General features: G+C 44.9%; 1 long non-coding RNA gene across 1 annotated transcript; it reads left to right on the forward strand.

Annotated features, from left to right (window-relative positions):
• The first annotated feature begins 9,047 nt into the window (after positions 1-9,047).
• LOC116224422 lies at positions 9,048-15,033 on the forward strand. Its single transcript, XR_004165578.1, has 3 exons — positions 9,048-9,258; positions 13,882-14,046; positions 14,131-15,033. It is a non-coding gene; the product is annotated as an uncharacterized LOC116224422 (long non-coding RNA).

Consider the following 15,033-nt stretch of genomic DNA (forward strand, 5'->3'; position numbering starts at 1 on the left):
ACTGCTATCTGTTATGTTTCCCATGCATATAGCCTATGACAAAACTTACTTTGTGAATAATAACTGGAAGAACACAACAAAATTTTATGGACGACACTCAAATACGTTTGTCTCAGGGTGTATGACAATGTGTTATGAAAAAGCAGTCATGGCCGTTCGTCTGAGAGACGCAGAGCATAGGGACTTCTTTGGCAATGCAATTCAACATTCATGAAACAGTGTACACAAGATTAGCTTGCAGCCAACGCGATTACAGTGCTTTATGAAGGCTGCGGCAAGTTTACGTTCACCATCATGCTCCAATTAAAGTGAGTGTTGCTGTATTATAGCTGAAAATGGACTTTTGGCGGCTGTTGTGATTTGGAAAGGCCTCACTTCTGTCCTCTGAGAGCGGAGTAAAATGGTCTCGGAAAACGCTAAAGGGCTAAACCAATGGCAATAACCAGTGTCAATGTACTGCAACAGCACATGCAGAGCACAGAGTCCTGTCTGTATAATGTGCGGGGGAAGAGTTGTTCTTTTGGGAAACTGTTTCACGTCGTGCTTTGCTAAATGCAAGCGACTCCTTGGCTAATCCCCACTAATCAGAATTTGGTCTCTTAATTAAAAATAAACGAAGAAAAAAAGAGATCACTTCTATAAGCTCCGTGTTCTGAAGTCCATTAAAGAAATTTTACCTTGTCTCTACACGATGTCAGCGTAGGCTATGATGCGTAGGATCAATTTTCAGCGGAGGCCAGAAGTCGAGGGGAAAAAGCAACACGTCAGCATCCGAGAGGCCTGGGCTTTGGTGCATGGGATCAGAATCGCAAAAGGGATGGGAACCAGAGCCTCGCGGCACCGACCCAACGCACATGTGCCGACGGGTGACTTTAGGACAGAAAAGTCCATTTTGCAGATGCTGCAGCCGAGCAGATGAGAATAAAATACAATCAGCCGGCTGATCACCGTGGCAAATGCCGCGCATACATCACAGTGTCAAATAAAACGGCCGGTGACTGGAGCGGGGAGATAACATGGTCACGTGCGGGACACTGACTGGCCACTAACTCTGACAGTTATTAAAAGAGATCCGGGCAGCATCAGCGCTGAGGAGCGTTTGATAAATGGTGCTTGATTGCACCGCAGTCGTTTTGAAAACCTCTCCTAAATCCACAATCGAGGCACTGGCAGTGAATGAGACGGAATGGAGAAACTGTTTACTCACACTGCAGGTCACTAAGGCACCTTCAAAGCTGGCACAGCTTAATATTAAATTCAAATTAAACGGCAAAACAGAGAGACAAATGGCCTTCTTATCATCCCCACAAGAGTAATAAAGTTATGCTGCACCTGTCTGTGGGATGTGCCAAGATTCACAATGAGTCAATCCCAACAAAAACTAGAAAGAGACATTTAGACATGAGTCAACTAGACAGTTTTCTTCATTTCTTGCTCTTCATCAACCATTCTGCATTGAGGTCCATGGGGCCACATGATAGTAAGGTCACACTGGTTATGCATGGCAATACAGAGGCAACGTGACTATGAGACTAAAGATGTTCTTTGGGGGATGTGAAAAAAAGCATAATGGTTGCGCATATCTTAAAAAAGTTTTGGGATTCTCTTTTGGCGAGGGACCAAAGGGTATGGTGTACAAAATCCTCAGCAGTCCTAAAGATGAAATAGCTTTGATATCCAGGACAGCTCGCACCTTAATCTGACGTGAAAACAAAGCCTGTCAAAACAACTGATAGTGGCGGTCCCCAGATTCTCTGCAGGAGAGGAAAAAAAAGTTGAAAAATGATGTCAAAGAGCCGCACAGGAAAGAAATTACAGACAAAAAAGGGAGAGAATAACAGGCTGGCTTTGAGACTTACTCTGAACAGCCATTTGGGTGAATGGAGAGCACTTCTCACGGAGGTCAGAATTATTCTTATCTCTGTTCACTTTTCTCCTCCACCCACTCTCTCGTTCATTCAGAATTCAAGGCCCCTGTAGTCGTATGAAATGACGGTCAATACTGGCAATATATGGCAACAGAGAAGCAATCACCCACATACACACACACACATACACACACACTGCCATGTCTAATTAGTATAAATTATACATTTACATCACCATTAATCCACAGCAGATGTAATGGAATATTTAGTGTATATCCAATGAATTGGGCAGTAAATCTGAATGGATTTAGACTGACATTTGACAAGCGTGTGCGAAGCACACAGCCTCTGTGGTAGACTCATTTCAAAGTATGCATTCATTGGCCAGTTTCAACAGACATTTGTATGGAATCACTGGAGTTTTGCAAGGCAGTGAAGTCGTGGACCATAGAGCAATATGGCCTTTCCAGCACGGTCAAACACAGGAAATTAATTACAACGCAAGAGATTTGACCTTACTTGGTTGGAACCGAGCCAGAGCAAGCCACTGCCTTACATGCATTTCAACCCCGGGCGCCAGATGTTGCTGAGTGTGAAATTGAGGCTTTGAATAATACCCTTTGTCTTCATTACCTCCTGTCACTCTTGATTCAGACGCATACAGAATGGCCATCCCACTCCCACTGTGGACCGGCACTTAACATCACGTGAGCCGTGAATAAGCTGCGTTCTCCGAATCCCCCTTGCACTGGTATAATGTCTCACAATGGGGAAATTAGGCACCGAAGGGGAGCTCGCATTTTCCACTGGAAACGCACTGCTTGGGTGATTTGTGAAGTTCATTCGATAGAGCGGATGTTCAATAGAATCTCGAATTTAATGATGTGACACCACTAAAAATCACAGTAGACAGAATATAAAAATAAATAGATCGATCAAAAAAAACATGAAAAGAGAAAGTAACGAAAAAGAGAGCTTTGTATGCGGATCTGCTTTGGCACCAAATGAGAATGCAGCAAACACAAGTAGCATCCAGCGGCCGTGTCGGTGCAAACCCATTTTCAAGGCCCCCTGGCATTGTTATTGGCAAGCGTGGTGACTTGGCATATTAGAGAGTGCTTCTAGCAGGCCCGTAGCCCCGTGGTCAGGACAGGTATGTGCACTTTGATTACGAAGCACCACGCTTGGGACAGATGGGACAGGCCTCGCATTGATTTCTGTAATCACTTTGGGGTAATTATGCAGGAATAAGCTGAATAGGCTCCTGGGGGAGCTCCTTGAAATGCTTTCTGTTGTGCGGCTGTATGATGGCAATTCCCTGGCGGAGGTAAGTGCTCTGCACCGCTGCGCTCGCCACCATGGAGACGCGAGAAGAAGCAGAAAAACAACTGAGTCAGAAGCGCGCGCTATTAAATATGTGCATATAGGGGAACGTGTTGGAATGCAAAGGAGTAAGAGTCACAAGCTGGCGCATCAATACCTTCGCAGGTTTTAGCTCGTGTCTTTGGAGGGAGGCCAGAGGGGCTGGAGACAAACCCCTGGTGGCCCAAAAGACAATGTTGCTCTGGTAGCCGGGATTTAATCTGACATGAAAACAAAGCCTGTCAAGGCAACTGATACCAGCTGTTCCTGATTCCTCTTATGAAAAGAGAAAGATATCAAAATAAAAACAAATAAAGGCTAACCAAAATGATACCAAAGCTGTTTCATGTGTGTTTCCATGTACAAATCCTTGTACAAAATTATCAAAATGGATGTTTTGGTGTGTGTGTGAGACTGCACCAGACCGTGTTTCAAGACTGAGGCAGCAGTAGACTGACACACCAGTGTGTGTATTCCCTCTCCTCCTTTTTAGTTTAAGGGAAATCAATCAATGAGCTCCAAGGGACGTGGGATAGCTGCATTATGAGCGGTGGGGAGGTGGGGGACGGCTTCAGTGGCTTCAGTGGCGGTGGCGGCGGCAGCAGCAGCTGCGGCGGCGGTGGTGGTGGAGCATTTGGCGCTGAGGAAGAAAGCCGTCGTGCTACGCTGAACCTGTCACGGCAAGCCTGATGAGGTTCTGTCTCGCTGACAACAGCCCAGATTACCTTTGGTCAACCTTCAGTGTGCTTACTGAGATGTCACCAGAGGCAATTTCCTGTTACCCGCCACAAAGGTGACAGCGAAGCACAGGGACAAACACACCAGGGATTGTATCCTTCCTGCTGTCTCCTGCACACTCTACCAACACACACACGTCATATAACATCCACACAACAATCAACTTTCAGACAATAGCATATTTACTCCCAGTGGTAGGCACTGTCAGGTATCAGTGCTCTGGTCTACTTTCACTTTCATACACTTCAGTGACCGTTCACTGGAAACTCACACTGGTAAATTGCATACCTTTACTTTGTTCTTCAAGTTATTTTGTATGAAAGCATTGTCACATTGTCAATATATAAATGCAATATATATAAATGCAAACCCCCACGACATTGTTTTTGCAGTTAACAGCCTTGCTAGAATTGAGTTAACATGCAAGTAGTTGTCATGGCAGTGATCCGTAGGGAATATGCATCCGACCAAATGGAAACAATATGTGATGTTCAATCCTATTGGTGACGAGGCGTGTTTCATCAGGTGCATGATTGACCAGAGAAGGTTTCTGCTACTGACAGAGGAACTCAGTAGAGAGGGTTTCTGCTACAGACAGTGGCACTCAGTGAAGAGGGTTTCTGCTACAGACAGTGGCACTCAGTAAAGAGGGTTTCTGCTACAGACAGTGGCACTCAGTAAAGAGGGTTTCTGCTACAGACAGAGGAACTCAGTAGAGAGGGTTTCTGCTACAGACAGTGGCACTCAGTGAAGAGGGTTTCTGCTACAGACAGTGGCACTCAGTGAAGAGGGTTTCTGCTACTGACAGAGGCACTCAGTGAAGAGGGTTTCTGCTACAGACAGTGGCACTCAGTGAAGACTCAAATGCATTTCTGACATGCAGATGTATAAATGGGTGCCTTACACTTGAACGTTTTTAACGGAAAACTGAGAGCTGATTTGTTGGACTTGGACTGCAGATCAGTGTATGGTACCCGTTAGTGGTGTTTGTTTGAGCTGTAATGGCTGTGAAATGCATGTCATCCTGCTGTTTCTCTTCATCTTTCATGTTCCCCTACAAGCCTGTCCGTGTCCGTGAGACTCTTAAGGCCTGATTTGCATACGCTCGAAGGCTGCCATGCATATTTTAGTCATACTTGTGTTCTCTCTCTGTAGTTTATCATCTACAAAACACATTTTTAAATGTCTGCGGTCCAACCAGTCAATGTACACAAGTCAAGTGATGCACACCATATACATCTCTGGTGCACTGAGGAAGATCATGTTTACCCATTAATTATCACAAAAAAAATGTATGGCACGCCAGCTAACACATGCTTGAAACTTGCCCTATCCTCAAAGCAACACTATGACAAAATGTGCCACTTTTTGAGGTATGTGTTATGAGAAACTAGTTTCGCTATCATCTTCAAATTAATTTTGATCTTTAATGGTCATGTGAAGAACAGATTAAAACACCTGCTGTCCCCACTAGCTATCCAGGATATGCATTTTGTAGTTCTGTAGTCGGATCCACCCCATGAAAATATAATAAAAACTTTCACAGCACAACAGTGGCAACTATATTACCAAAATACCCTAGTTAGCACGCTAGTATGTTTTTATCAGTGCATCAGTGTGCATAGTACGTTGGTGTTTGCAAGGCTTCGGCATACCTCGCTAGTCTTAGGAGAAAACTCCCACACTGATGCTTTAATGTGTCTTTTTGCTTTGGGCCAATATATTCATTCGCCAGTAACATGTTTTGCAAGAGCATACAAATCTATTTAACATCTTTTTTTTGGTCAGGAGGGATATTTTTAATGCCCTGGAACACTTCATAAATATCAGCCAGATCAACCCTAAGGAGGCCCAGAGACCTTTAAAGCCTTCTGTTTGTCCACAGAGGCCTGCGCACAGAGAGGCAGAGAGCATGAAGAACAGGGGACAGGTAAACTCCGGTCAGAGTGAGAGTAGGTGAAAAGCCGCTGAGTTGGCATAATCCTCCCCTCCGACGTTGATGAATGTTGTCCTGCGAGTGGCGGGTAATATTCCCTAATGAGATGTATTTTGTATTTAGCCTCACCAAGGTTGGGCACAGAAAGAGTGAGAGAGAGAGAGACAGAGAGAGAAAATGAAAGAAAAGGAAGAAGTCGCACAAGGCGACTGTGGAGAGAGAGAGAGAGAGAGAGAGAGACCTTGGCTCCCTCAGGCCACTGAGAGAGAGAGAGAGAGAGGGAGACAGAGGGAGAGAGGGAGAGAGAGGACAGAAATGTGATCCCAGGAACACTGCAGCAGGTAGAGGCAGAGATGAGGAAGAGGAAGAAGAAGAGGAGGCATTGGTCACCCTGGGACACGCGTCAAAGTGGTTCACTACATTTCATTTTTGTTATCAACCCACCCCATACCCCAACCCTCTATACACACACACATACTCTTTCTCTCTCTCTCTCTCTCTCTCTCTCTCTCTCTCTCTCTCTCTCTCTCTCTCTCTCTCACACACACACACACACACACACACACACACACACACACACACACACACATTCACATACACACATATGCAGATACACACACACACACGCACACTGTGTATTGTCTAAACTTTTAAGGACCAACCAGTTGTCTTGTGGATTAACATTACATTTGATCAAAACAAAGCTTTCTTGGATAGATAATTAAAATAGCTCACATGACATGATCACACAGAATGGGCAAATCTAACTATAAAAGCTGTGTATTTTGTAAACACTGATTCATTTATTTGACGTTCTGCTCAGACACTGTGATGTAAATTATCGAAATGATTAAATTTATTAATTTTTATTATGTCTGATGCACCACCGTTTCGCTCTCCTGCATAGATGCAAAGCTGAGAGAATCAGATGGTCTTTCAATGCCTTCTTGTGGCCAATCCTTATACCATCCCCTCTGTCAGCTCCAGCACTGTAAACCAGGATGCTTCTTAGTGTAGGACGCTTCTGTGTCGTGTTCTGTTCTATGTAGTATGCTTGTGTACGATATAGTGTCTGTGTAGTATGCTTGTGTGTCATGTGCTGTTCTGTGTAGTATGCTTGTGTACGATGTAGTGATATAGTGTCTGTGTAATATGCTTCTGTGTCATGTGCTGTTCTGTGTAGTAAGCTTGTGTACGATATAGTGTCTGTGTAGGATGCTTGTGTGTCATGTATTTTTCTGCTTGTTTGATCTGTAGTTTCAGTAAAATGAACATGTCAGAGTTCACTTTCAGTTTGCGCTGAACATACAAACACAATCACACTAAATGATCCTCACTATAGAGGAAGAGGCTTCCTGACAGAACCATTCAACGGTTACACATTCCTTCGCATGGTGTGGCTCATAGACGTGTAGGTTAGATGTAAATTACCCATCAAGTGGCATAACTAGCAGTCATTCATCACGCTCGCACAGAAGCCACATGATCACCAGGCGTGCAGAGAAGACAGTGGCATGACGGGGTCCATGCATATGCTCCAATCAATCTTTATCACAGGCGACCCTCTCATTACGCACACACATACCAACTCACACTCACACACACACACACGCACACACACAGACACGCTTACACACAAACACACATGCATGTACACACACACACACACAGACACGCTTACACACACGAACACACATGCGTGCACACACACATACATACACACAGACACACACACACACACACACACACACACACACACTGTATATAGACACACACACTCACGCATACTATTTGACAGTATGAAAGGAGGCGGGGAAATGAGTCTCTGGTGGATTGCCACCCTTGCATGACCATCAGTGTGAAATGCCAGTGCCCCAGTAAATTGCTCCACGCTCTACGTTCTTTCAAACAGTGGAGAAAATAACATTAATCAAAGTACAATTGTAAATCACCTGGTGCCTGCAAGAGTCTTAGGCTCCACACCCACACACAAACACACACACACACACACACACACACACACACAGAGAGAGAAGACACACACACACACACACACACACACACACACACACCTTAGAGTTAGTATCTGTGTTTGTGTGTGTTTTTTAGACAGGGGGTTGCCATAAAAGGAAAACAAGCATGTGAGTTTCTTACTGATATAAAGGCTTTCGATCAAAGAAAGATTCAAAAGTTTAGGTTCATACCGCTGGGCACTGAGGCGCCTACACAAAATCTATGCCCTCACAGAATGGAGAATGAACAAATTAAACCTGAAGCGTGCTACTGAGAATTTACTGAGTTACTGAGAATACTGAAAGTGCAACTGGTCCAGGTGAATCAGGGTCAATTATGAAAGTTTTGCATCAATAAAGGTCCTTTAAAGCAGAGGGAATTGGAAAGCAGTTGGAATGCTTGTGGTCAGTGCGGGTCAGGTTTTAAATACGTCGTAGTAGAGGCTGAGTGCACAGCATGTAGTAGCTGAAAAGAGGAGACACAAACCATTGCCATGACAACACTGACAGTGTGTTTAAAAAAAGGGCAAAAGATAAATACAAGTGTTCTGTGGTTCTGCGGCAGAAACGACTTAATTGCATTTGATTGTGCCTTGGGGGGAAAAGCAGACGCCTAACCTCCAACCCTCGAGTGAGTCATGTGTCTCGTATCATGCCACCGAGCAGCATCTCTTTGATTTAGGCCAGCGGATGTATCAAAGCTAGGAGGTGCCAAGCTGTCAGGTTAGACTTATGATGGGTGCATACAAGTGGACATTTTTACCAGAGTGTCGTGATTTCAGTCAACTTTGATTTGTGTCACAGCATTGCTGACCAGCACAGGTGGGCCAACAGCTGATATTCTTTCATTTATTTATCTATTTATGTCTCTTTGCTGATATGTCGTATGTGCTTAGTGTTAAATTCCTTGTTAGTGTTTAGTCCCTTGTTGTTAAAATACCTGAAACAGTTGGTTGGAGGATGTGCGTGTGATATAACCCACGTCTTGAAGTACAGTGTTAGGATGGATTAGGCCACATGGTAGGGACAGCACTACCTCACAGGCGGGTTTGAGTGAGGTCACTTCCTGTTGCTAATTGGTTAAAATAACAGCTGTCCTCACCTTCAGGACTCACAATTAGTTTAGGCCTTCTGAAGGCGCAGCGACCTGACTTCTCTCATGTGCGTTTGCCGTGTGAGCCAGGCGAACTTGGAACGCCATATTTTGTTTTAGCTCATTTGGATCATCACCGCCCAAAAAGAAAAGAGAGAAGAACTGAAGATCAGAGAACCAGACGCTTGAGCAGGTCGTGGGCTACTTCACATTGGGAGAGAGTGAGACACCGGGCAGTGGGAGCGACAGGTATGTGACCTCTCATTGGCCATCTGTTCAGCTGACACACACACACACACACACACACACACACACACACACACACACACACACTTACACACACACACACTTACACACACACACAGCACCCACACACGGTAGGTCTCACTTCCACATCGGGCCAGTGTGCAGGTTGGTCATCAGGCTTTTTGTGTGCTTTGTTAGGTCTATGTTACTACCTGGGTAAGGTCTCAGCTTATAGCAAACATACCCTAACAATCTCTCTCACTGCTGGACCTCCCCTTCTTTTCCAGGTCGTAACGATAGTCATGAGCTGATGTGATACTGTAACTCTTGAAAATGAAGCAGAACCGCCCTGCGCATAGCTAGAAATGATGCGCCCCTTGAACAATTTCAACCTCTACGGTCTAAATCTCAAACATTTATACTGTCTGACATGTCAGAGTCCTGGTCCATAGCTTGGCCCTCTCAATATATTACCCCCTCACCATGCCATACCTCTGAGATCTGAGATCACTGGGATCCACTGACACACAGCATTTTCTTCCCTTATTTATGGAGTCCATGAATCAGTCAGGGAACCAGTGTAAATAGAGCATTATGTTTTAGGAGGAGAGGGATGCAGAGGATCAGAGCTCGAGACGTGCCAAATATTTTATTGCCCTTAGCGTGAGTAAACAGTGACGTGCTGCAGGGCATTGCTGCTACGCTTCCCAAGAAAACACAGGCGGGGCTAGGCCAAGAAAACAGCACAGCTTGCTGCTCTATGTGTGTATATGGCATGGCCGAACCCACTCCAGATATTATATTGTGTGTGTGTGTATGTGTGTGTGTGTGTGTGTGTATATTGCTGCTTTATGTGTGTGTATGGCATGGCCAGATATTATTCCTTGCAAATCCCACTGCACCCACACTTCATATATAATGAGGCTTGTTTGCACAGAGTGTCTGAGCAGAAGCTTTCTTTGCGTCTCTCTCTCTCTCTCTTTCACTGTTTCCCGTCTCTCTCACCTCGTGTCTCTCTGTCTCTCTCTCTTTCACTGTCTCCCCATCTTTCTCTCTCCTCATGTCTCTCTCTCTTTCACTGTCTCCCTGTCTCTCTCTGTTCTCCTGCAGATCAATGGAGCTCGCCTTGGGCACAGACCTTTGCGCTAAAAACAATTGCTAGGCGAGTTCTCCTCAATGAGAATTCCCCCAGCAGTTCTTTCTTTCTCTTTCTTTCTCTCTCTCTCTCTCTCTCTCTCTCTTTTCCCCTCTTCGCAAAAATAAATCAGCGGCACCATCCTCAAAATCAAAAGAGCGCATCATTACCTTCATGAGCTGCCAGCATCTGTTGCCTGTTGACCGTGTGCCTTCACAACATCAGTGTGTGCTTTCAATTCCTAAATATGCAGCACACACACACACACACACACACAGACGTGCACAACGTAGATTCTACTGCTTTCCCTGGTAAGGAAAATGATCTAACTTCACGGTTCTCTAAATAAATAACACTCTACTCCACACACACACACACACACACACACACACACACACACACACACACACATGCTCCCACCTAAGAGTCGATGAGCATATTGATTAGCGTGCACTCAGGAAAGGGCTCTGATGTTAAAGACATGAGGAAAGTGTTTAGTATGCAGCACCTGCGATCCATACTAACTTCGCCGCTTTGGTATCTGGTACGCCGGCTTATCAGTACGCCACGCACTGTGGCACACCAGCAAAAGGATTTTGCCAAGCCCCTGGGGTGCAGTAACCCTAGGGAGTGCATGGTGGGGGCCCCGGTGGGGGTCTTGGCAGGCGACGTGCCCAGTTTTAGAAACATACATAAACATAAAAGGAGATGGCAATGTTGCCAGGGAAAGTGCAGCTGACAAGAGGGAAAGTGGGATCTTTTCCTTCAAGTTCGAGGATCTTTTTGGTGGAGCCATGTTGGGAGAGGGGGTGCTTTCATTTTGTGTTGCAGAGAGGTTCCCTAACCCAGTTACTGAACACTCTGAGCCCCTCATGGAGCCAGGATTGGGAGCTTTGTGAAGGACAGCAGGGCAGAAGAGGGATGCAGATTCATTGTGGTTGAAATACTCCAATGAAAATACTGGACTGGACAATCCAAGTTTACTGTCAAGGTCATGTGATCACAGTGTTGGGGGTGTATTAACTGTGGTAGATCTTGTTTCTGTTCTTTAGATTGAATAAAATGTTACTTTAACACCTCAACAAATACATAATAGCTGTTGTAACTAAAAACCCTGTGTCTTTCCCCATTACCAAGGCTCTTACATGCAAAGATAGACCTACCGACACCTTACGTAATATAACAGCAAGTAGCCCAGCAGCCATAGGTTATGATAGTGCCTGAAATTTAATGAGATTTCGCTCCAGTCGTGTGGTCTGATGAGCTCTTTAAAGTTGGGAGGATAAATCAGAGCCCTCGCTGAGCATAATAAGCCTATTACAATACAGTCACCCAAGAGGCTCCACAACAGCCTGATCTTCCCCGAGCAGGGAAACTGGGATTTGGGGTGTCGGGGAGGGGGTGCGTATGGGGGAGGATGGGGGGCGGTCTCTCTCTCTCCAGGCCTCGGGTTCAAACTCGGTTCAAAGTGGAGCCCCGCTGGTGTTCTCCGAGGTCGTCTGACGCGTCTGTTTCCGTCTGTCGGCTAACCCCGGATGTTTGTAATGGTGCCTGGCTGAGATGGATCGCTTCAGTGCGGCTGGCATTTCTGCTCCGGAGCACGTACAGTACTTAGCACACTCGCTTCGGCTTTTAGCGCCACAGCGATTAACCTGCGTGACGATTAGCTGTCGGCTCGGACCCGACCGAGGTCCCCCCCCTCCTTCTGTAAATGGATGCCATGACATGCGGCGGGGCGACAGACTGCAAAGGCCTTGCCCTCATTACCACGCCTGTGGAATCGGCGATGGCGGAGATTTAATTGCTGGAACAAGGTCCAGATGGAGTGAGGATAACTCTTAATTAGTCCGCCGAGGTACAACAAAGTTTCTGGAGAATGTCACACAGGCCTCTACCATTGTCAGTGATACAGAAACCATTTAAAGCAGCAGTAAGGAGTTTTGGTCAAACATTAATGGGCTAAGTATGCATACAAACACTAATAGGCTAAGTACACATACAAAAACCTTGCAAATGCCAAAACCTATAAAAGCTTGCTAGTAAGCTGACTGATGTCTTTTGGTGATAGAGGCAATGTCGTGCTGTAAAATCTTTTCTTACATTTTCGCAGGGTAGTGCATGCTGGGAAGAACAAGTCTGTTTTACGGTCTTTCACATGACCATATACAATCAAAATTAATCTGAAGATGATATCAACATTAGTTGCTTAAAAATCCTGCATACTGTTTTTTTTTAGTGAATTTTTAAGGACCAGCATGTATCCTAGTGATATTTTGTACATGTATAATGTTTAGAAGAAAAGACGTTCTCTGGATTTCATGTGTGTGTGTGCATGGCACTGTACACTGCCATTCTGTCATTCTGTATGTGTCTGTGTGTGTGTCTGTGTGTGTGTGTGCGTGTGTGTGTGCGTGTGCATGGCACTGTACGCTGTCATTAGTTTTTCTTTCTGTATGTGTGTGTGTGTGTGTGTGTGTGTGTGTGCATGGCACTGTACACTGTCATTTGTATGTAATTCTGTATGTGTGTGTGTGTGTGTGTGTGTGTGTGTGTGTGTGTGTGTGTGCGCATGGCACTGAACACTGCTATTTGAATGTCATTCTGTATGTGTGTGTGTGTGTGTGTGTGTGTGCATGGCACTGAACACTGCCATTTGAATGTCATTCTGTGTGTGTGTGTGTGTGTGTGTGTGTGTGTGTGTGTGTGTGTGTGTGTGTGTGTGTGTGTGTGTGTGTCATGAAGGACTGCACTATAGCCAGCTGAGTGCTTGCCCTTAGAATGTGTCAGAAAACTTTTGAAATGAACAGAGTCTGTGTGCAGAACAGCGCTTGGGCAACTGATCTGTTTACTACCTATGAGAGTGCGACTGAGTACAAACAATATTTTAAGAGGCTGATTAGGCTCGGAGCCAGCTGGTCACTCACAAGGGACGACATTTGCATCAACAAGCTAAAAACGGAAGCAATTTCCATCCTAAATGAGTCCACAGAGAACCCACTAAAAAAAGCCCCATAATTGGACCTCTTACTGCTAATTATTTACACTGAATGGGAGAAAATAACACACACAACCCTCAGCCATCACTTGAGATAACACTTGCTTGGCTAAACATTATTCTCGACATGTGTGTTAAATTATAGCACCTAATATCTGGCAGCTGTGTGGCAGGTGACTGTTTAGCGTGGGTGGATTATAAATGGAAGGTGACAAATTCACAGCGCTGCGTATACTTTATGTTACATGCTATGAGACTGCAGTACGGAGGACTGCAAAGAATAAGAAGTAGGAATGCCATAGCAACTAAACACCTCGCAATCACCCACAGACCTGTGGCTGCATGAGTGATGCACGATGTTAAGGTCTCACATCACAGTTTGTTTCGGCATAACAATCCATAACATTGATTTGTTTGCTTGGCATATTTCCTCTCAGTTGCTTCAGATTATGCGGGTTTGGATGGATAGTTCACTTTGTCGTCTATTTTTTCACAGCAACACCCAAGCCAACCCTTTAGGAATGAACTCACAGATGCCTCTCCACTCCAGTTTAGTGTTCAAGTCTGCCAGTGTCAAGCTGGCCCTTGCTCCATTCTGCCATCTACTGGAAAAGAGCGAACAAAACAACCAAAATTACAGTAAAAATCCAAGAGAGTCAAGGTGAGGCTGAATTCATTAGTAATCTGATGGAAGCTATAAATGTTTCAAACAATGTGTTGATAAAAACGTAGCTTTCCTCCTCAGGGTTCAACCCTTTCTCAAGGACTTCAACTATAAACAACAGCAGCCTGCCTCAGCAGAGGTTCCTGCCTCCATCAGGTCAAGCAGCAATTACCATCAGCTACGAGCGTGTCAACACCCACAACCACCTCTTCATTAATCTGACCCAGTGACTTTGACCAGAGTAAGGGGCTATAAGGATGATGAGGCAACCAGGGCCGCTTGATTGGATATAAATGCCTGTGAGGAATTGTTCTTGCATTGTTTTTGAGGGCTGTTTGGTGTGTTAGGACCCCTGGCGAAGGACTGTAGTGGTGTAAAGTTTGTAGGGGATTAGAAAAGTAAAAGTGTTTTAGTAGTGTTTTGCTCCATTTGGTGCCCTGTAAGATTGCTGATTTCACACATCATTTAAGGGCTTTTGGAAGTAGTCGTTAGCAACCCGAAGAGTGTAGCGCAAAAGAATTCACCCTGCTGAATGTGAGTTCAACTTCTGGGAATTAGATATGGCCAGATGCGTGCTCATTATCACCCCTCGGGGTCTGGGTCCTGTCAGAGTGCACGTTCAGTCATAAATAGAGCATTTGTGCTGTTAAGCCTAGAAACAATGGAGACAGAGACTATATGTGAAGGGACGGTGCAACTCTCTTACTTGTGCAACATAGAAAGCAATTCACCTTCAAGAGTTTTCCCTCTCTAAATAATCTACAACAGAAGTAGCCTCCAGGCTCGAGCCTCAGGTTATTTGAAAACGATCCCTCTTCATTGATTGATAGATTTTTTTGGTTGAATTATGTGTTTATCCATTGAGGTTCTTTTAGAAGCTGACTAGGAACTTCACTGAACTTGTTTGCGCTGAGTACATTTTATTGTGCTATGTGCAGGGTACTACTAAATGAAAAAACACAGAGAAAATAAAGTATATTACAA

This window comes from Clupea harengus, chromosome 17 (genome assembly GCF_900700415.2).
Source record: "Clupea harengus chromosome 17, Ch_v2.0.2, whole genome shotgun sequence".
Classification (NCBI taxonomy): domain Eukaryota; kingdom Metazoa; phylum Chordata; class Actinopteri; order Clupeiformes; family Clupeidae; genus Clupea; species Clupea harengus.